The sequence below is a fragment of the Apium graveolens genome, chromosome 10 (genome assembly GCF_009905375.1).
Source record: "Apium graveolens cultivar Ventura chromosome 10, ASM990537v1, whole genome shotgun sequence".
NCBI classification, from domain to species: domain Eukaryota; kingdom Viridiplantae; phylum Streptophyta; class Magnoliopsida; order Apiales; family Apiaceae; genus Apium; species Apium graveolens.
The window spans coordinates 88050182-88074163 of NC_133656.1; the positions used below are offsets into that span (position 1 = coordinate 88050182).

Here is a 23982-nt window from a genome sequence, read left to right on the forward strand (position 1 = left end):
CCCTTGATAAAGATGTTTACTGTTTAAGAAATTTATTATCAATCGGCATCAGTTTTTGAAATGATTAAAAATTTGGATTTTCAGTCCCAAAGGGGGATAAATGTTTTCTTTAAATGGTGGATCTGGACTGAGACGCAAGTCCTTTCCACACTTAAATTGTAGGCTTAAAAGTTGCCTAAGGATCCCATTAACGTTTTAGAACCCAGCGAGGTTCGGGATTACTTCGCGGCTGATCACCGGCTGTAATCCGTAGCATCATAAAATGGTTTTTGATTAAGAAATGGTTTTGGAAATGTTTTGATACAAACAAATGATGCCATCACCCAAAAGTTCATCTCTTATTATTATTAGCTATATCTTCACATTGTTATTCTTTTAAATATATCTCGATTTATGTTTTGTACCGTATTGTTTAGCACTTGTTGAGCATTTTGCTCACTACTTGCTTTCACCCTAATATTACAGCTAGCAGATATGGTTATATTCAAGCAGACAGCGCGTAAGACTTGTGATGCCGATTCATATGTTCGAGCTCAGGTAGTTAGTGATTTTGTGTGTGAGGACTCAATATTGGAATCAGGTTGTAATAGTTAATAGTGTTGGGTTGTTCTAAACCCTAAACTGTTAGATCTTGGATTCAGTTGTATTTACTTTCTTTTATCTATTGTAATAGTTTTATATTATGTATTGTTAAGTTTGGGGTGTGACAGCTGGTGTCAAAAGCCCTGTATCGTATGGCCCAGTAAGGATGAAGTAATGAGTTGAGGAAACTTTAGGAGTGTGGAATGAAAGAATAATGAGATAAAAAGTGCTTCATGCTATGCACAAATATGGTCATAGAAAAGAAGAATGGGGATATGAAGTTATGCATTGATTACCAGACGTCATAAGCCTGAGGTCACACTAAAGACCATGTTTAGAGTAAGGTATGGGTATCATGAGTTCTAATAATATTATGTACCCGTCATTCCTGAGGATTAAATGAACATAGTGTACAAGAAGTATTTGGATAGTGTAATTGTATTTATTGATAACATCCTCGCCCATTTAAGGGCTAAGGAAGACCAAGTTGAACACCTGAAGATATGCCTGCGAAGAGTTGAAAAAATAGCAACTGCATACTCAGCTTCAAAGGTATGAATTCTGGTTATAATTGATCATAAGCTACGGTTGTTTGGTTAACTACCAAACAGGAAAGGTCCATTTAAGGACATATGTTTTGAGTAGAAAAGAAAGAGTGAATATTATTAGGATTATCGGGGAATGAGTAAAAGAATTTGAAAAGTTTGAAATTGAAGATCAGGTTTTAACTCAGTTTCTGGTTGATACTTACTTTGTTGTTAGATACCAAGGGTGGTATTAATATAGATGAGTGATGTTGACTTCAGTATGGAATGTTGTGAGCATCAAAGTTCATATTAATATCTAAATTGATGTGACAACAAAATGAGTATTAGTATCAAGAGACCGGGTTTTGAATAAAGTTATGATTCATTCCGTTCCAAATTAATATATTTCCTTTAATATAGTAAGAGATTCTCGCTCGATGAATATATTTGATAGTGATTGAAAAGAAGTTGAAGTATACTACAAAGTGGTGAGTTAAATGTAATTGCCGAGATTTTCCTTTAATTTTAATTTTTGAAATAGATTTAGAACGTCTCGAAACATCAGACATCATGAGCTCAGTATATCGAATATGATTAGAAAATGATCATAGGCCAGACTAACCGAACAGAAGGAGACATGAAAAGTAAAGTATAACAGTCAGTAAAAATTGAAAGTTCGTGAACACAAACTATTAAAATTGGAAAGAAAAGAAGGTTAGTGTAAATTAAGTTAGCACTTTAAAACAATGAGATAGATAGAACGATTGTGAATGAGTTGGTCTTGTTGTCACAGATATAACGAGTTCATAAGACGTTCATGTGTGTATGACCAGGAAGAGTAATTTAGCTCCATATATATATAATGGAGGTTTGAGTCAAATTGCATGGACAACTGATAGATTGATATCGATAGAAAATCGCTAAGTAGTAGTTAAAATGATAAGTTCTGAGAAATTTTAAGTAAGATACTCGAAAAATATCATGGTATGTTCCTTAGCATGATTCTGAGGACATAATCCTTTGAAGGGGGGAAGGATGTAATGTCCGGGAAATATTATGTAATTATTTTTATCAATAAATAATTATTATGTGATTTTTATGTGAATTTTGGTGAATTATTTGATGACTGATATTAATATTTGGATGTTTATTTCTGAAAAAAATTAGATATTTTAATCTTTAATTATCCAGAATAAAATATAGATAGCTTTGGTATTTTTCTGGTAATTTTTAGAGTGTTATGTGATTTTATAAGAATTTATAGAATCAATAATGATTATTTTTACGTGATTATAAAATTACTTTAGAATTAGATGATCGTCCCACTTCAACCGTTTTTGCATTTTTACAACCCGAAACTCTTCCGAAAACTCCTTCCTAACCTAATCTGATAATTCCGAACACTTTTCGTGTTTTGACTTTTTCAATCCGGAGTACGGTTTGACTCGTATGCGTCCCTGCGCAGAAATTTTTGATATAATAATCATTTTTATAGAACAATAAAATCCGTAGTATTAAAGGACGGGATATTATTACATTATTTTCATATAAAGTATATTATAAGATGCTCGGTTTTACTAATTATCCAAAACAGGTATCGAATTGGATCGCTTTTGCAGTTACTTAGCGGCTAAGTAACCAATTTATCGATCCAATACGATCTAACTGGTATTATTTTTATATAACTATAAATATCATTTATCAATTATTTAATTAATATTTAATATACAAAAATCAGAAAAATATTTTAAAAATCAGAAAATTCTCTGAAAAAATGTTCTTGATGTTCTTGAGAATCAAACTCGAATTTGAAGGTAATGCCGACCTCAGATTTTGATGTTCTAGTAACCAAAACGAAGCCCTCGATCTGTTAGTTCATAATCCATCATCAGAATCATCAAACGATAGGTAATTTTCCAATTCGTAATTTTAGGGTTTATGCTCGATTTGGGGATTTCTTGTTCTTGAATTGTTTGATGATTTTGATGCTTAAATAAGCTTTATTACTGAATTTGCAATCGATTGGTGTATAAACTTGATGATTAAAACCCCTAGAATAGTATAGTCGTTCATGAGTTCTTTTAAAATTTTGATTTGATCTTCTGTTCTTATTGTTGATTAGTGGTTAATACGAATATAGGGGTTTGATTGTATGTTAGATAAGCTTTATTTTGGTATATAATATGCTCAATTTGGTTGAGAAATGATGTTAATCGATTCTTGGCCGGATTATACACCGGATTTATTCGGGAATTGGCCAGAGAAAATGAACTATTGTTCGTTTGTAATCGTGGTCAATTGTACTGAGTTTCTGGGTGCATACTTAACGTTTTTGGACTGAAAAACAAAGCAAACAGGTTCGTTTTGACCCCGAACGGAGTCTCGCCGGATTCTGGCTTGTGTTCATCGGAGAAGATGACTTGGTCGTCATTTATTGTTATGGTTGCCATTTCTTAATTTCCGGGATCACCGGGATTAGATGGACATCGAAAAGGAATCGAAACCAAGACTGTTTTGGGCCTGCGTGGCTTCGCCGGATTCTGTGAAATCCGATGATGTTCTTGATTTTCCGGCAAAGGTTCTGTTAAAAGGAGTTTTGATCCTGCTTTGCACAAAACAAAAACCTGGAAACTGTTTTTGTTGAATTATTTTTAAAATAATTCAAAAATCCTATTTTAATTCTAAAAATTTGATTTTTAATTCAAAATTGATTTAGGTAATTATTTTAAAATAATTAGCTAAATTATTTTAATTTCAGAAAATTATTTTCATTATTATTTTCAAATATCTAAACTCGATTTAATCATTTATAATTTATTTTAGTTAATTATTTTATTGATTTAAATAATTGATTAATTCATTTAACCAATTAATTTTATCTGTAAAATAGTTAAGTAAAATGTAATTATTTATAATTAAGCCAAATAATGATTTAAAAATCATTTTGGACGTTTACATATTATATGAAGGTATTTAAAATTTAACTAATATTATTATTAATTAAATTATTCTTAGTTAATTCGTAATAAATAGACCGTTTGTCCGTTTTATACGAAACGAATGCCTCTAGACTCAGAAAAATATTCCGCTTCCAATAAAAATACTTTCAACACCTATTATTTTGTATCAAAAGTTCATTTGTTTTACTGATCATTTTGAGTCGGTTATTGATCAATAAAATACTCTCTTTGACCCGATTTCAATTCTAAACATATCGAGACCTATCTTTTGACGATTTAAATTATGTGCTACATGAATAATGTGCCTACGTGTTATATGAGTAATATGATTACATGCCTTATGTATATGTGTTATGTGAATTACGAGTCAACGTGTCCTTCAGACATTATCTGATTAAAATATGACCCTTGTTGTTATTAACGGGTGGGTAGACAATAAGAATACTCGTAAAATAGATAGTTATATATTATCAGATGGTTGAATGGTATCTTTTATGATAGATACACATAGTTCGAGGTATTCAAATCCAGACATAGATTGTACAAGTAAAGCCTGGTTACGTGTAGTAGTGAAATGAGTAGATTCAAATTAGAGATAAGCCTGAAATGGTGAATGATAAGAAAGGTCAAGTACCCTGTCAAGGGAAATACAGATACATCAAGACTGAGTGATATGACCAATAGTTAAAGATCAGAGGATTATCAATTGAGGCAAATATTCCCGAACTTTCTTTTAAAATACTGCAAATATTTCTTCGTTCCTATTCTAAGTTCAGAATAGTTAAATGTTTTACATTTCGCTGTAATTACTCTTATTATGCATGCTCTTTGTAACACCCCCAGATCCGGGGTCGGGGATCCGGGTCGTCACGGTCTTTCTTTCCACAATATCACTTCACTTAATTAATAATAAATAACCTTATGCTGTGACCCCACACTAACACACACCATAACCCGTTATAGTCTCAGAGATGAAATTTAAATAAGTACAAGTCTTTGAATCCATAATTTAAAAGTTATTACAACCCAAAATGATTACTTGATAAATTTACAGTTAATTGCCATTATCTGCCACAAGTTATAATTATACATAATTGATTCTCAAAAGTAGATGGTCTGATCTACAATAGATCTACCTCTGCAGCTATAGCAGCTACAACATCAACGGGAAGACGCGGGACGCTTCCCACGCGCTTGCGCTGGGTCTGCTGGAGTCTGGCCATCTTTCCTAACTGTTGTTGTGTGATGAAAGAAGAAAGCAAGGGTGAGCAGCAAGCCCACCAAAATAATATGTATAATGATTTACAATATATGAGCCTACTCATAATACTCATGAAAGTCTTGGTCAAAAGAAATGAACCAAGTTGATAACTTAATGCGATGAAGTCGCAAAATATTCAGTATATATACATATATACTTTTCAAAATATTGGAAGTCCTCTTCCATGCATAATATACACAAAGTCCTAGTGTATAACTGTATAAAAAAATATCGTTGCAAGGTGATCTCATATATCTAACCTTGTCTCAACGTTTTTCTGAAAATCTTTGTCATACATAAGACAATTATTAATTAGATATAAGTTTAAAAGATGAGGTTACCAAATACCCCAATATACTTATATCTTTCCCAATACTACTTGAACTACCACCGTTCAAGTTATAATCAGTTTCAAAAGTTCATCACATAGATGAGACTACAAGACAAGATTTGAATAGATTTAATCTTTGAAATATTATTGAATGAAATAAAGTTACGAGATACTTTATTTAGTCCCGATATATATATATATCCACATATATATATCTCTTAAACATTTCCTGGAACCTCTGTTATGTAAAGTATGAACAGAGTTTGAAACATCCAATGAATTTTGGAAAGGAAAAGAATTTTGGCATAAACCAGATATCTTGCTGATCAGGCAAAGATACCAATAAGTAACCTTTTCTACTGTAGATGGATGAATTCCTCACCGGTCATCACCCTGGCCGCATTAGGACCTCGCGCTAGACCGTTACCCGGCCCCTCACGCGTTGATGGACTGCCACCCAGCCACTTACACATTCATAGACCGTACCCCGGCCTGTCGCTTATGCCGACTCAATTAGATGGGCTTACTTCCCGAACGTTGGGCAAGTAATCAATTCATTTACCAAAACTGCAACCTCGTTGCGAATATAAAATACACCACAGAGCCGGATTCCCCAGGTTTTGAGCGAGTATTTAAATCCCCTTAAAAAAGAAGATCTTAAATATAAAAATGAGTTTTGGGATCCGCTCTGACTTTAAAAATCATTTTGAAGACTCGAAAACACTTTAAAGAGTGTTTGGAGTAAAGCTGATTTAATGAAGTAAATCAGTCCCCAGAATATTTAGAAAATGACTGAATATTATTATTTAAATAATATTCCCATAAAGAATAATCTTTATAAAAATAATTGAAGTAGAAGTATTAAAACTTATACTTGAAACGAGTATTAAATAACCAAAGATATACTTATATGAAAGTATTATCTTTATTTGAATAATCGAAAATAAGTTTGATTATTAACACCTTATTCTTTAATAAAATAAAGAATATATTTCAGCAAATAATCGGAGTCATAGATCCTCAAATGAATATTCAAATAATATTCATTAAATAATATAAACTGAGTCATAAGCCTTCGAATGAATATTCAAATAATATTCAATAAATAATATAAAAGAGTCATAAGCCCTCGAATGAATATTCAAATAATATTCAATAAATAATATAAAAGAGTCATAAGCCCTCGAATGAATATTCAAATAATATTCAGATAAATAAATAAAAGGAGTCATACGCCTTCGAATAATATTCAAAATAATATTCATTAATAAAGTAAAAGGAGTCATAAGTCCTCGAATGAATATTCAAAATAATATTCAATAATAAAATAAAGTTAAAATTATCGAATAAACCTTATTCGATTAATAGTTTTAAAAACTATATCCATATATATGTATATAAATAAATATATATATATATAATATACTCGGGAACATCGACTCCCGGTTTAGAAATATGTTCACCTTTTATCCCCTATACTAAGGGTATACGCAACTACTTGCTTATTTCTAGCATAGGTATTATGCAACTATAAGCATTGAAATCAACAGATAGATAATCCAGATTACGAAACAGACATGCATATATACCATATTAGCATGCTCCAATATATCGCAAAATTTGCTAATAACAATCATGCAATATCACAAGATAATGCATATACATATATTTACATCACAACAACAGTATAACGGGTAGAAAACTTGCCTGAGCGACTGGGGTTACGAATGGCTCGGGACGAGTCTGGTAACCTATAAACAACAAGTAATGTAATAACCCCAATTTTTGAGAAATTTTGAAACCCTTATGAATAGTGTTTTTGCTGAACGAGAAAACTTTTCATGCCACACTATGTAGGGGTTCTGATATGGATATTCTGAGATTTTATTAGTACTTTATATGGAATATAAGTGTATGTAAAGATCGTCAGAATCCAATTCCGAACACTTTGATTTTTCCCGGAAATCCACAAGATACGGAGAGAATTGAGTATAAGGTAACAGGATAAAAAGGATTTAAATTAAAGGATTATAATAAAGGATCATAAAAAGGAATATAATATATTGAGAAAGGTTAAGGGAACCTAAGTAATAAGATCCCGGGTATGATCCTTCAAACGATAAACGAGAACGAAAGTTAAGCGAACCGTATAACAGATCAGTGGTCATTAGGCAAACGATTAGGAAGTTAATCAAAGGGATTAATGGCAATGATGTCATCCAACCAATAGAAAGAAGACAAGGAAGGAAGGATGACATCATGAGGATGAGGTAAGCATGACATGGGAAGGAAGGAGGTGTGGTTGAATAAGAACCACACAAATTCAAGGGCAAGGTAGTAATTTGCTAAATCAAATACAAAAAACCAAGCCAACCAAGCTAGCAAAATCATTTCATCAAAAAATCAAAAACAACCAAGGCATGAGTTCATCTTGCTCTCGGCTTTTTAGCATTTTCAAGGCATAGATTTTTCAAAATCAAAGATCAAAGCTTCCTAAATTGGTAAGAAAATTCCCTAATCATCTTCATGCTTAGTTATGGCTATATCATGAGTTTAAGCCATTAATTCTTTCTCAAACTTCTTCATTTAATCAATGAAGAAGACAATGAATAGTGTTTTCAAGATTTTTAACTTGAAGTTTGTCTTGTTTTCTTGAAGATCCAAGCTTTCTTAAAACTTCTCCAAGCTTCTTAAGGCTTCCTAGCTCCACCCACCACTTCAAGGAAGGTATACCATCTCCTAACCCTAGATTCCTATATATTATAGGATGATTTTGAGTAGTGGGTTGATATTGTATCTTGTTGTTATGATTTAGAGTTTGAGATTTGGTATGGTAGTGAATGGAATGGTAATTATTGTGGTTTTGATTTAAAAGAACTTAAGAATGATTAAAGTTAAGTTTAAGCATAAGTATGAAAGATTAAATTGAATTGGTTGGGGTGGTTATGATGTGATAAGGATGGAGGTTGGTTGTATGTTGGATTTGAGGTTGATTTGGGTTGTTTGTGAATGGGTTAAAATTTGGAAATCGCGTAAACATAGCCGTCGTAACATCCGATTTTCTTTGGACTGTTTTTGTGTATAGCATTAGGACCCGAGAACCCCCTTCTAGATTGTGACCACTGCCATGTTTAGATAGCTCATGTTACGAGCTTCGTTTTGATATGTAGTTCGTTCGATTCCGATTTACGGTTTAGGAGAAACGACCGTTTCAAGTAACGGCGTTTCGCGAACGAAACTTTTCCCCTCGCCTTACTTTGAAATGTAGGTTAAAGACCAAAAAGGGTTAATTAATGCATGAAACATTTATGGTAAGTGTTTTAGGCAATTGGTAAGTCACTCGAGAAGGAATCGCTTTAAAACTCGTAAAGGTTAAATTATTAAAAATGGTGGAGCCGAGGGTACCCGAGTGACTTAAGCGAATCAGTGAGCGCAAAACAAGCGTTAGAGTCTAAGTTAGTTAAAGTATAGATTTACAAGTGACTTTGGTTTAATTCCAACTTACTTTTTGTTTATAGGTTACCAGACTCGTCCCGAGCCATTCGTAACCCCCAGTCGCTCAGGCAAGTTTTCTACCCGTTATACTGTTGTTGTGATGTAAATATATGTATATGCATTATCTTGTGATATTGCATGATTGTTATTAGCAAATTTTGCAATATATTGGAGTATGCTAATATGGTATATATGCATGTCTGTTTCGTAATCTGATTATCTATCTGTTGATTTCAATGCTTATAGTTGCATAATACCTATGCTAGAGGATAGCGGTATCTTGCATATACCCTTAGTATAGGGACCCAAAGGTGAAAATATTTTCTAAAACCGGGAGTCGAGGATCCCGAGTAGATTTTATATGGATATGGATATATATATATATATATTTATATATATATATGGTTATAGTTTTCCAAACTATTAATCGAATAAGGTTTATACGATTACTTCATCTTTATATTATTTATTGAATATTATTTGAATATTCATTCGAGGACTTATGACTCCTTTTATATTATTTATTGAATAATATTTGAATATTCATTCGAGGACTTATGACTCCTTTTATATTATTTATTGAATAATATTTGAATATTCATTCGAGGACTTATGACTCCTTTTATATTATTTATTGAATAATATTTGAATATTCATTCCAGGACTTATGACTCCTTTTATATTATTTATTGAATAATATTTGAATATTCATTCGAGGACTTATGACTCCTTTTATATTATTTATTGAATAATATGTGAATATTCATTCGAGGGCTTATGACTCAGTTTATATTATTTATTGAATATTATTGAATATTCATTTGAGGATCTATGACTCCGATTATTTGCTGAGATATATTCTTTATTTTATTAAAGAATAATGTTCAATAATCAAACTTATTTTCGATTATTCAAATAAAGATAATACTTTCATATAAGTATATCTTTGGTTATTTAATGTTATTTCAAGTATAAGTTTTAATACTTCTACTTCAATTATTTTTATAAAGATTATTCTTTATGGGAATATTATATTAAATAATAATATTCAGTCATTTTCTAAATATTCTGGGGACTGATTTACTTCATTAAATCAGCCTTACTCCAAACACTCTTTAAAGTGTTTTCGAGTCTTCAAAATGATTTTTAAAAGTCAGAGCGGATCCCAAAACTTTTTTTTTTATATTTAAGATCTTCCTTTTAAGGGGATTTAAATACTCGCTCAAAACCTGGGGAATCCGGCTCTGTGGTGTATTTTATATTCGCAACGAGGTTGCAGATTTGGTAAATGAATTGATTACTTGCCCAACGTTCGGGAAGTAAGCCCCTCTCATTGAGTCGGCATAAGCGACAGGCCGGGGTACGGTCTATTATTGTGTAAGTGGCTGGGTGGCAGTCCATCAACGCGTGAGGGGCCGGGGTACAGTCTAGCGCGAGGTCCTAATGCGGCCAGGGTGATGACCGGTGAGGAATTCATCCATCTACAGTAGAAAAGGTTACTTATTGGTATCTTTGCCTGATCAGCGAGATATCGGGTTTATGCCAAAATTCTTTTCCTTTCCAAAATTCATTGGATGTTTCAAACTCTGTTCATACTTTGCATAACAGAGATTCCAGGAAATGTTTAAAGGGATATATATATATGTGGATATATATATATCGGGACTAAATAAAGTATCTCATAACTTTTTCATTCAATAATATTTCAAAGATTGAATCTATTCAAGTCTTATCTTGTGGTCTCATCAGTGGGATGAACTTTTGAAATTGATTATAACTTGAACGGTGGTAGTTCAAGTAGTATTTGGGAATGATATAAGTGTAGCGAAGTATTTGGTAACTTCATCTTTTAAACTTATATCTAATTAATAATTGTCTTACGAATGACAAAGATTTTCAGAAAAACGTTGAGACAAGGTTAGATATATGAGATCACCTTGCAATGATATTTTTTTATACAGTTATACAATGGGACTTTGTGTATATTATGCATGGAAGAGGACTTCCATTATTTTGAAAAGTATATATGTATATATACTGAATATTTTGCGACTTCATCGCATTAAGATATCAAACTTGGTTCATTTCTTTTGACCAAGATTTTCATGAGTATTATGAGTAGACTCATATACTATTAATCATTATACATATTATTTTGGTGGGCTTGCTGCTCACCCTTGCTTTCTTCTTTCATCACACAACAACAGATAGAAAAGATGAACAGAACCAAGCTCCCGATTCGCAAGCGATTAGGAGACGTTCCGCAGTTTTCTAGAAGCATTGATGCCGCCGTAGCTGAGGTAGGAACTACCAATAGGCTAGGCTTTCAACTTTTGATGGACCAGATTTATTTATATTTATGAATTGTAATAATGGCAAAGAAATGTAAATTTATTCAGAAAACCTTTTAAGGTGTATTGGCAGATAATTATGGAATAAAATGACTTGTGGTTATTTTTGGATGTTCATCTCTGAGACTATAACGTGTGGTGTTTATTGTGGGGTCACAGTACAGAGTAGTTGAGTAATTATTAAGATTGGGTGTTATTAAGGGAAATGGAACTCGTGACGACCCGGATCCCCGACCCCGGATCTGGGGGTGTTACAGAAATGGTATCAGAGCTAAGCGTTATAAACCTCAGAGATGATGGGACGCTAAGATAATAAGTTCACTAAGATAATAAGAACTCTTGCCAAGTTCATAGTCGGGCTACCTAACGTAGCACTGACAGTTAAAACCCTTATGGGAACCCTTATAGGTATCGTGATAGTAACATAGTTTGTTCTCGTATAGGGCAGCGGGGCACCAAACCTTGAGGTTCAGGAGCATCAGCATGAGGATGTTTTATTACAAGTTGGAGATCAAATTGTGAATCCGATGGAGTACCCTAATGAGGGACCGGATAAGGTTCAGATAGAGAATGCTGCGGTTGAGGATGTTATTCCGGAAAGGATTGTGGCTGAGGAGGATCTCATGGAGGATCCTGATGAGAATGAAGAGAGGACCGTTGAGGAACAGATGACCGTAGTCAGGGCGACTACCAGAGCTAGAATGGCCGCGAGGGTGGCCCTAGAGAATGAAGAGTTACCAAGGGCACAAAGGTTAATGAGGGCAGAAGGAGTGGGGCCTTCCACGACCCCAATTATACCAGTATCAGACCCTCTTCCAGAGGCTTCTGTAGACATCCATGAGGTTCCACCAATTCCTGTTCCCTCCCCTGTACAGAGCCCAGCACATACTGAGGAAATGCCACCTTTATCCCCTGCACCATTGTCACATGATACCGTGCTTGGTTATCCATTTGGATCTCCTGGGTCTGCACCACCTGCCCCCCATGGACTGCTAGATGCTACCACTCAGGCTTCTCTTATCGCTGATTATCATATGACTTTGGGTGGCCTGTCAGAGGCCCGGAATGTTAGGAGTGATCTGTTGGATCGACTTACTGCACCAAGGATTGAGGGTGGGATACTTCCGGCAGGATTAGCGTATAGCATGGAAAGGATTGAGACTACCACCCGTGTTACAGCTAGAGGCCATCTTGAGGGTCAGGTTGATCCAGCTCTACTTGCGACCATCTTAGACCTCATCACCTCTGTGATGGAGCAGGTTAGGGATGTTGTGCGTGCTCGCACCTCTTAATCCATGGTAGTGTGCAGAGCCAGAGCAATCAAACAAGGGTCTCATGTAGCACCGCTTTTGGATGATTAGCCTAAGTTATGAATGATTAGTTTTAATGACGAGATGACTATCTATGGTAGTACTTTTGGGATAGGAGCGATAAGTTCATATGATGTAATCCTCTTTAATATGTTCAGTTGTTGTACCCTCGAACAAATGGTTATGTATATATTCGTTAATTTCAGTTCAGATCAGTTTGATTGTGATAAATCACATTGTTAATTGCTCTATTAACACTTAAGAGAGTGACATGAAGTTTATCGAACTTAAGAATTCATAATTTGCAATCGTGCAAGGACTAAACGAGGGGAAGACTTAAGCAAAGTAAGTAAGACAAATATCCGGAGATTCTCAAAATTTTCCAAGTAATATGCCCCCACAAGGAATAAGATTAAGGGCAAACCTTGAACGTGATAATCAGGGAGGTCGCAATTAAGATATAAAGAACCCGGAAAATAATAAAGTGGAAAATGAAGATTTTAAATTAAAAGATGACCCCAATTATGGGGAGTAGGAAGAAATATTTAGACAAAAAAAAAAAAAGCAAAAGCAGAAGTCGAGTAAGGAAAGGAGACCCGAGACGACACTCCTATACGGCAATTCATGGACCTGTCTAAAAAGGACTTAGACTATTATCCCCAACCACCACCCTGAGGAAATAATGCGGTGAGAAATTCTTTCAGGACCTTTAAGTCGCTAAGCTCTCAGAGTTCCAAGGAACAGGTTGACCCAGTCGAGGCAAGAGCCTGGCTAAAGGAAATATAGGAATTATTTGAGATTCTAAATGATTGACGAATCACAAAAGACTATTTTTATCACTTACCCTCCTAAGAGAGAGACCACCCGCTGGTGAAAGACCAAGGAAGGCACGGAGCAAGAGATTATAATAAACTGATTTAAGTTCAGTCAATTGTTTTCAGGAAAGTACTTCCCAAGGTTATAGAGATAGAGTAAAAGCTTTAGAGCCAGAACAAAGGCAGACGAGTATGATGAATTGTGAATTTAAGTTGTAAAAGTTGTCAAGATTCGTTCTGAAGACACGAATCCAGAATGACGGAATGTTTGGAATCAATGCTTATATTGTGTTGGTTCATGAAATAATGATAAGAGAAAGGAATATAACGGCAATAGAGTTTGAGGAATGATAAGGGAGTTGGGTATGAGGAAACCCTAAAGACTCGTAGAAATAGAAATAGAAGAGTATGTAATCGTCAGGATGAGGGTGATTCACCATGAGTTAAAATTGATGGTTGAGGGCATAAGAGATACATATATTTTATCCCCCGTAAGTTGGGAAGATTCGAGGAAACCTTGAGATAATTCGAAGGATAAATAAGGAGACGCGGATAGACTGAGGAGACAAGAAAGTAAGAAATTAAGAAAATTGGATGAAGGAAGTGACCTTCAAGAAGGTGAAGTGTAAGACCGGTGGCATGATACCCAGAAAGGGAGACGCCAGATATGAAAGATATCCCAACATCGAGGTGACTGTTGAGATAAACAACAAAAGTAAATAAGGAATTATTAAGAAGAAGTTCACGTTGAACACGACCAATATCCTCCAGAACATCCTTGTTATCGTTACCAAATTAGGCAAGAAAAGCGGATGACCATTGTTATCTTTTGGAGGCCATATGGATTGACCTCAATTTGAATAAGGATGCTATTATGAAATTAGGTATCGACTATCGAGGTGGGAATGATGAATAAGATAATCTGTCAAGGATATATGACTTGATTTATCCATGGATGGATGCAGGTACCTTTTAAAGGTGGAATTAAGGCTAGAACATCGGTAACTTAAAATGAATCCTAGGGGAATGCATAAAGGTTTGCATTTCACCCTTAATAGGGACAGTATGAGTTTTGACAGTATGATTGGGAAAGGGTTAAGGTAGCAACAACCTTTAAGAATCAGTGGAGAAATTTTTCAGAAGTATATAGACAATGGTTCTAGTATTAGTAAATGGTATTTTGATATGCCCTGTATCTAGGGAATACAGGAGGAACGATTGAAGGATAACCTTAGAGGTTTTACAAGGAGAAAGGTAATATTCAAAATTCTCAAGAATAGAAATGTTGATAAAGGAAATATGACGTAATTATAATGATGCCAAGTGGGGCACGTGTTAAACCACGAGAAAGTATGGATCGAACCAGTAATGGTCGAAACTGTTCAGGGCAATTAGGACTTAAGATAAAAGATGTTCTAAGTATGATTAAGAGTCAGTCTTGACAGTGATTAGCCTCTAAAGATTGAGGCAATAACTTATGGAAAAATGGTGATATTTTTTTTTTATTTACTCATCAGATATTAAAGAAAAGCATTTTCACATAAGCTGTGATTGAAATAAGGTAGAAAATTTATTTGGAGGTGGTTAAAATGACATTGACTGTAAGGAACTATTACTATCAGGAAAGGCCAAAGAGGTGGCCGACACTTTAACGGTAAAAGGATAATTGTAGGCGCTTGTGCCAAAGGATACAGTGATGATGGTTAAAAGCTGAAGGTTGTATTATGGTTTGGAAGATTGACATTCCTTCTGATGACTGTGCAATACCCAGTCGTAATAGTAGTTGGTAAAGGTTTAATTCGTGTAATCGCCATGAGCGGGCTATCTATCTCAGAAGATACTATCTTGAGAATAAGCCAGGACCATATTCCAAAAAGGACCAAACAAACCTTTGAGTTAAGTCTTCTATTGAAGGCATATGATTAAGAATGGTATTAACCTGCTATCGTTGCTTTGAGCGAAACTCTTCTGCAATTTTATCTGCTTCATGTCATGTATGTATGTCAGAATCAGGAGTGTTCTTCATGAATCGTGAATGGTGATTATGTTACCTCCTTAGAAGGATTTGATACGACATGTATGGACTTCGTATGGTTAGATATTAAGATTTCATGGAACGTGAATGACGACAGTAGGTCAGTGGTGGACCATAGTAAGGCAGCAATGATTCTGCGAGTAGTGAGCTGATTACAACCGTGAGAGTTGTATTGGAATGGGTGTTGAGATTGAGTACCACTAATCGGGTCGTGGTAGTGTATAAGTTATCATTGATAGACTAATTAAGTAGAGTATCTACCTAGTGAATATTTATTCTTTCTTATCAATAGAGAGTCGTATTATTATACGAGGAAGGTTGCGGTGCAAGCATAGAATCCTAGTAACGATGATGTATAGAATGATATCCCAGATTCGATTTTCGATGTCGAGGGAGTTTCAAAGGTGATTGTGTATAAGCTCGAGGAAGAGCATGGGTCCATAGAATGATGAACGGAATAGAAATATTTAGGCATGGGAAATACGATGTTATAATACTTGATGCTGATATAAATATGTTTATGTTTTGTTCTCCTATGACAAACCTCTATAGTTCAGAGGTAGATTCCAAGCCAGATATTTTGTGGCAGTATATTTTTTTTTATATATACAATTCTCTTCAGTTCGTTCTTTTCTCTTCTTTTCATTTCATGTAATCTGAGAAGAACAACCCTTTCAGAAGGGGAGGTATTGCCGAATGACTATCTATCTATGTGATAGAAGCCGAGTAGGATACCAACTATTGTTTAATTGCTTGTCAAGTACTAAAGGCTGGCCACCTTCTGTACTAACTATGCAATAGGACAAGTGTTCGTGATCATAGTGATCTCTCAACAAATTCCTTTACTTCTATTTGATTGATCAAATTCCGGAAAATAGAAACAACTAAAAAAGGAGTAATAAAGTGGTGGTAGTATGTGGAATGGGAACACATTCGTGATACTAAGGTTGACGTGGTTATTAAAAGGTTATAGAACGCTAACGAGCAAAAGTATAACCAGTATAATATTAGGAACGGAAGGTGATAGCGATTACGAACTGGAAAAGAATGGGTATTGAGAAGCAAAAGCTTTAATGTTAAAAGCTATAATGAGAGTCTGTGCAATAGACTTGAAAGAAATTAGAATGATCACTTAACACGGATTGAGTTTTCTTACGACAATAGATCATATGTCAGTATTGAGATATCGCCTTATGAAATCCTTGAGGGAAGACAATGTCGATCTCCCTTATGTTAGGATGAAGTTGTAGAGCGCAAGATGCTCGGACCCGCAGTAGTCCAAAGGACCAAGGATATGATAGATCTAATCAGAGGACGGCTGGTAGTAGCCCAAGATGGACATGATAAGTATGTTGATTTCACACGAAAGGATAAAGAGTATGAAATAGGGGACCTAGTAATGTTATAGGTATCCCTTAGAAAGGATTGATGAGGTTCGGAAAGAAAGGAAAGCTAAGTCTACAATTTGTTGGACCCTTGGATATGTTAAGACGTTTGGGAAGTTAGCATATGAGCTAGCCCTAACCCCGAACATGTAGCAGGTCGTAACGTGTTCCACATATCAGTGTTAAGGAAGTGTAATTCAGATGCCAGATAAATAGGGGCACATGAGCGCATAGATATGCAACCCGACGTAACCTATATGGAGCAACCAGGAAGGGTTGTTGAGTGAAAAGGGAACAAGTGCTTTGGAGAAGGGTTATCAAACTATTCAGAGTTTGATGGAAGAACCACAATGTGGGAAAATTTACTTGAGAGTTAGAAAGTGTAATGCTAAGAAAGTATCCCTATTCATTTTCTATCTGATTCCGGGACGGAATCCTTTTAAGGAGGGGAGACTGTAATAACCCCAATTTTTGAGAAATTTTGAAACCCTTATGAATAGTGTTTTTGCTGAACGAGAAAACTTTTCATGCCACACTATGTAGGGGTTCTGATATGGATATTCTGAGATTTTATTAGTACTTTATATGGAATATAAGTGTATGTAAAGATCGTCAGAATCCAATTCCGAACACTTTGATTTTTCCCGGAAATCCACAAGATACGGAGAGAATTGAGTATAAGGTAACAGGATAAAAAGGATTTAAATTAAAGGATTATAATAAAGGATCATAAAAAGGAATATAATGTATTGAGAAAGGTTAAGGGAACCTAAGTAATAAGATCCCGGGTATGATCCTTCAAACGATAAACGAGAACGAAAGTTAAGCGAACCGTATAACAGATCAGCGGTCATTAGGCAAACAATTAGGAAGTTAATCAAAGGGATTAATGGGAATGATGTCATCCAACCAATAGAAAGAAGACAAGGAAGGAAGGATGACATCATGAGGATGAGGTAAGCATGACATGGGAAGGAAGGAGGTGTGGTTGAATAAGAACCACACAAATTCAAGGGCAAGGTAGTAATTTGCTAAATCAAATACAAAAAACCAAGCCAACCAAGCTAGCAAAATCATTTCATCAAAAAATCAAAAACAACCAAGGCATGAGTTCATCTTGCTCTCGGCTTTTTAGCATTTTCAAGGCATAGATTTTTCAAAATCAAAGATCAAAGCTTCCTAAATTGGTAAGAAAATTCCCTAATCATCTTCATGCTTAGTTATGGCTATATCATGAGTTTAAGCCATTAATTCTTTCTCAAACTTCTTCATTTAATCAATGAAGAAGACAATGAATAGTGTTTTCAAGATTTTTAACTTGAAGTTTGTCTTGTTTTCTTGAAGATCCAAGCTTTCTTAAAACTTCTCCAAGCTTCTTAAGGCTTCCTAGCTCCACCCACCACTTCAAGGAAGGTATACCATCTCCTAACCCTAGATTCCTATATATTATAGGATGATTTTGAGTAGTGGGTTGATATTGTATCTTGTTGTTATGATTTAGAGTTTGAGATTTGGTATGGTAGTGAATGGAATGGTAATTATTGTGGTTTTGATTTAAAAGAACTTAAGAATGATTAAAGTTAAGTTTAAGCATAAGTATGAAAGATTAAATTGAATTGGTTGGGGTGGTTATGATGTGATAAGGATGGAGGTTGGTTGTATGTTGGATTTGAGGTTGATTTGGGTTGTTTGTGAATGGGTTAAAATTTGGAAATCGCGTAAACATAGCCGTCGTAACGTCCGATTTTCTTTGGACTGTTTTTGTGTATAGCATTAGGACCCGAGAACCCCCTGCTAGATTGTGACCACTGCCATGTTTAGATAGCTCATGTTACGAGCTTCGTTTTGATATGTAGTTCGTTCGATTCTGATTTACGGTTTAGGAGAAACGACCGTTTCAAGTAACGGCGTTTCGCGAACGAAACTTTTCCCCTCGCCTTACTTTGAAATGTAGGTTAAAGACCAAAAAGGGTTAATTAATGCATGAAACATTTATGGTAAGTGTTTTAGGCAATTGGTAAGTCACTCGAGAAGGAATCGCTTTAAAACTCGTAAAGGTTAAATTATTAAAAATGGTGGAGCCGAGGGTACCCGAGTGACTTAAGCGAATCAGTGAGCACAAAACAAGCGTTAGAGTCTAAGTTAGTTAAAGTATAGATTTACAAGTGACTTTGGTTTAATTCCAACTTACTTGTTGTTTATAGGTTACCAGACTCGTCCCGAGCCATTCCTAACCCCCAGTCGCTCAGGCAAGTTTTCTACCCGTTATACTGTTGTTGTGATGTAAATATATGTATATGCATTATCTTGTGATATTGCATGATTGTTATTAGCAAATTTTGCAATATATTGGAGTATGCTAATATGGTATATATGCATGTCTGTTTCGTAATCTGATTATCTATCTGTTGATTTCAATGCTTATAGTTGCATAATACCTATGCTAGAGGATAGCAGTATCTTGCATATACCCTTAGTATAGGGACCCAAAGGTGAAAATATTTTCTAAAACCGGGAGTCGAGGATCCCGAGTAGATTTTATATGGATATGGATATATATATATATATATTTATATATATATATGGTTATAGTTTTCCAAACTATTAATCGAATAAGGTTTATACGATTACTTCATCTTTATATTATTTATTGAATATTATTTGAATATTCATTCGAGGACTTATGACTCCTTTTATATTATTTATTGAATAATATTTGAATATTCATTCGAGGACTTATGACTCCTTTTATATTATTTATTGAATAATATTTGAATATTCATTCGAGGACTTATGACTCCTTTTATATTATTTATTGAATAATATTTGAATATTCATTCGAGGACTTATGACTCCTTTTATATTATTTATTGAATAATATTTGAATATTCATTCGAGGACTTATGACTCCTTTTATATTATTTATTGAATAATATGTGAATATTCATTCGAAGGCTTATGACTCAGTTTATATTATTTATTGAATATTATTGAATATTCATTTGAGGATCTATGACTCCGATTATTTGCTGAGATATATTCTTTATTTTATTAAAGAATAATGTTCAATAATCAAACTTATTTTCGATTATTCAAATAAAGATAATACTTTCATATAAGTATATCTTTGGTTATTTAATGTTATTTCAAGTATAAGTTTTAATACTTCTACTTCAATTATTTTTATAAAGATTATTCTTTATGGGAATATTATATTAAATAATAATATTCAGTCATTTTCTAAATATTCTGGGGACTGATTTACTTCATTAAATCAGCCTTACTCCAAACACTCTTTAAAGTGTTTTCGAGTCTTCAAAATGATTTTTAAAAGTCAGAGCGGATCCCAAAACTTTTTTTTTTATATTTAAGATCTTCCTTTTAAGGGGATTTAAATACTCGCTCAAAACCTGGGGAATCCGGCTCTGTGGTGTATTTTATATTCGCAACGAGGTTGCAGATTTGGTAAATGAATTGATTACTTGCCCAACGTTCGGGAAGTAAGCCCCTCTCATTGAGTCGGCATAAGCGACAGGCCGGGGTACGGTCTATTATTGTGTAAGTGGCTGGGTGGCAGTCCATCAACGCGTGAGGGGCCGGGGTACGGTCTAGCGCGAGGTCCTAATGCGGCCAGGGTGATGACCGGTGAGGAATTCATCCATCTACAGTAGAAAAGGTTACTTATTGGTATCTGTGCCTGATCAGCGAGATATCGGGTTTATGCCAAAATTCTTTTCCTTTCCAAAATTCATTGGATGTTTCAAACTCTGTTCATACTTTGCATAACAGAGATTCCAGGAAATGTTTAAAGGGATATATATATGTGGATATATATATATCGGGACTAAATAAAGTATCTCATAACTTTTTCATTCAATAATATTTCAAAGATTGAATCTATTCAAGTCTTATCTTGTGGTCTCATCAGTGGGATGAACTTTTGAAATTGATTATAACTTGAACGGTGGTAGTTCAAGTAGTATTTGGGAATGATATAAGTGTAGCGAAGTATTTGGTAACTTCATCTTTTAAACTTATATCTAATTAATAATTGTCTTATGAATGACAAAGATTTTCAGAAAAACGTTGAGACAAGGTTAGATATATGAGATCACCTTGCAACGATATTTTTTATACAGTTATACAATGGGACTTTGTGTATATTATGCATGGAAGAGGACTTCCATTATTTTGAAAAGTATATATGTATATATACTGAATATTTTGCGACTTCATCGCATTAAGATATCAAACTTGGTTCATTTCTTTTGACCAAGATTTTCATGAGTATTATGAGTAGACTCATATACTATTAATCATTATACATATTATTTTGGTGGGCTTGCTGCTCACCCTTGCTTTCTTCTTTCATCACACAACAACAGATAGAAAAGATGAACAGAACCAAGCTCCCGATTCGCAAGCGATTAGGAGACGTTCCGCAGTTTTCTAGAAGCATTGATGTCGCCGTAGCTGAGGTAGGAACTACCAATAGGCTAGGCTTTCAACTTTTGATGGACCAGATTTATTTATATTTATGAATTGTAATAATGGAAAAGAAATGTAAATTTATTCAGAAAACCTTTTAAGGTGTATTGGCAGATAATTATGGAATAAAATGACTTGTGGTTATTTTTGGATGTTCATCTCTGAGACTATAACGTGTGGTGTTTATTGTGGGGTCACAGTACAGAGTAGTTGAGTAATTATTAAGATTGGGTGTTATTAAGGGAAATGGAACTCGTGACGACCCGGATCCCCGACCCCGGATCTGGGGGTGTTACAAGTAAGTTGGAATTAAACCAAAGTCACTTGTAAATCTATACTTTAACTAACTTAGACTCTAACGCTTGTTTTGCGCTCACTGATTCGCTTAAGTCACTCGGGTACCCTCGGCTCCACCATTTTTAATAATTTAACCTTTACGAGTTTTAAAGCGATTCCTTCGCGAGTGTCTTACCAACTGCATAACACACTTACCATAAATGTTTCATACATTAATTAACCCTTTTTGGTCTTTAACCTATGTTTCAAAGTAAGGCGAGGGGAAAAGTTTCGTTCGCGAAACGCCGTTACTTGAAACGGTCGTTTCTCCTAAACCGTGCATCGGAATCGAACGAACTACATATCAAAACGAAGCTCGTAACATGAGCTATCTAAACATGGCAGTGGTCATAAACTAGCAGGGGGTTCTCGGGTCCTAATGTTATGAACAAAAGCAGTCTAAAGTAAATCGGACATTACGACGGCTATGTTTACGCGATTTCCCAATTTTAAACCAATTCAAAACAACCACAATTCAACCACATATCATTCATACAACCAACATCCATCCATACCATACTACAACAGCCCCAACAATTCAATATTTCTAATTCATACTTATTTCTCAATTATGAACTAAGAGTTTACTTAAGTTCATTAACTAATAACCAAGATTTCCAACTCCAAAAATATCACAAAATCAACCAATCTCTAAACACACAATAATCATGCCTCTCACCAACTAAACTACTCATAACAAGCTCTAAACATGATTACACACCCATTACACTAACCCATCATCTAAACATTAGGAAATCTAAACAACAAAACTTAAAACTAAGACCATGAAGAGTTATACCTTCCTTGAAGCTTTTAATCCATGAAAGGTCCTTGGAATGCCCATGGAAGCCTTAATCTAACCTCCTACAAGCTTGTTCTTTCAAAGAAATCAAGAACACAAAAATTAATTTCAAGAAAGTACTATTCACCATCTTCTTGAATGATTTATAGGAAATGCTAGGAAAGGATTTTGAAGCTAAGATTTCTAGGAAGTATGTAACTTAACTAGGAGAAGCTAGGATAATTACCTTGTAAAATGGCAAGTGGAGGAGCTTGGACTTCCCAATTCTTAAGAAAGAAGCCGAGAGCTTCATGAAGAAATGGAAGGTTTGGTGTTTTGTGATTTGTTTTGCTTGGTTGGTTGCTTTTTGTCTTGTTTTTTTGGTTAATTCCCTTTGTAGCCTTGACTTTGTGTGGTTAATATTCCACCACATTTCCTTCCCTCTTATGTCATGCTTGCATCATCCTCATGATGTCATCCTCCCCTCCTTGTCCTCTTCTCATTGGTTGGGTGACATCATCCTCTCTAATCCCTTTGATTAACTTCCTAATTGTTTGCCTAATGACCGCTGATCTGTTATACGGTTCGCTTAACTTTCGTTTTCGTTTATCGTTTGAGGGATCATACACGGGATCTTATTACTTAGGTTCCCTTAACCTTTCTCAATACATTATATTCCTTTTTATGATCCTCTCTTATAATCCTTTAATTTAAATCCTTTTTATTCTGTTACCTTTTTCTCAATTCTTTCCGTATCTAGTGGATTTCCGGGAAAAATCAAAGTGTTCGGAAATTGGATTCTGACGATCTTTACATACACTTATATACCATATAGAGTACTAATAATATCCCAGAAGATCAATAACAGAACCCCTACGTAGTGTGGCATGAAAAGTTTTCTCATTCAGCAAAAACACTATTCATAAGGGTTTCAAAAATTTCCCAAAAATTGGGGTTATTACAGTCTCCCCTCCTTAAAAGGATTCCGTCCCGGAATCAGATAGAAAACAAATGGGGATACCTTCTTAATATTGCACTTTCTAACTCTCAAGTCAATTTTCCCACATTGTGGTTCTACCATCAAACTCTGCCTAGTTTGATAATCCTTCTCCTAAGCACTTGTTCCTTTTCACTCTATAACCTTCCCTGGTTGCTCCATATAGGTTACGTCGGGTTGTATATCTATGCGCTCATATGCCTCTATTTATCTGGCATCTGAATTACACTTCCTTAACATTGATACGTGAAACACGTTACGACCTGCTACATGTTCGGGGTTAGGGCTAGCTCATATGCTAACTTCCCAAACGTCTTAATACATCCAA

At 34.7% G+C, this 23982-nt stretch overlaps 1 protein-coding gene across 2 annotated transcripts in view; it reads left to right on the forward strand.

Annotated features, from left to right (window-relative positions):
* Window positions 1-2851: 2851 nt before the first annotated feature.
* Window positions 2852-23982, forward strand: part of LOC141693691 (uncharacterized) — a 44475-nt gene continuing 23344 nt past the window's right edge. For both annotated transcript variants that reach the window (XM_074498845.1, XM_074498846.1), the window contains exon 1: window positions 2852-3017. The gene's annotated coding sequence lies outside the window, so the exon portion shown is untranslated. The remainder of the gene's footprint in view (window positions 3018-23982) is intronic.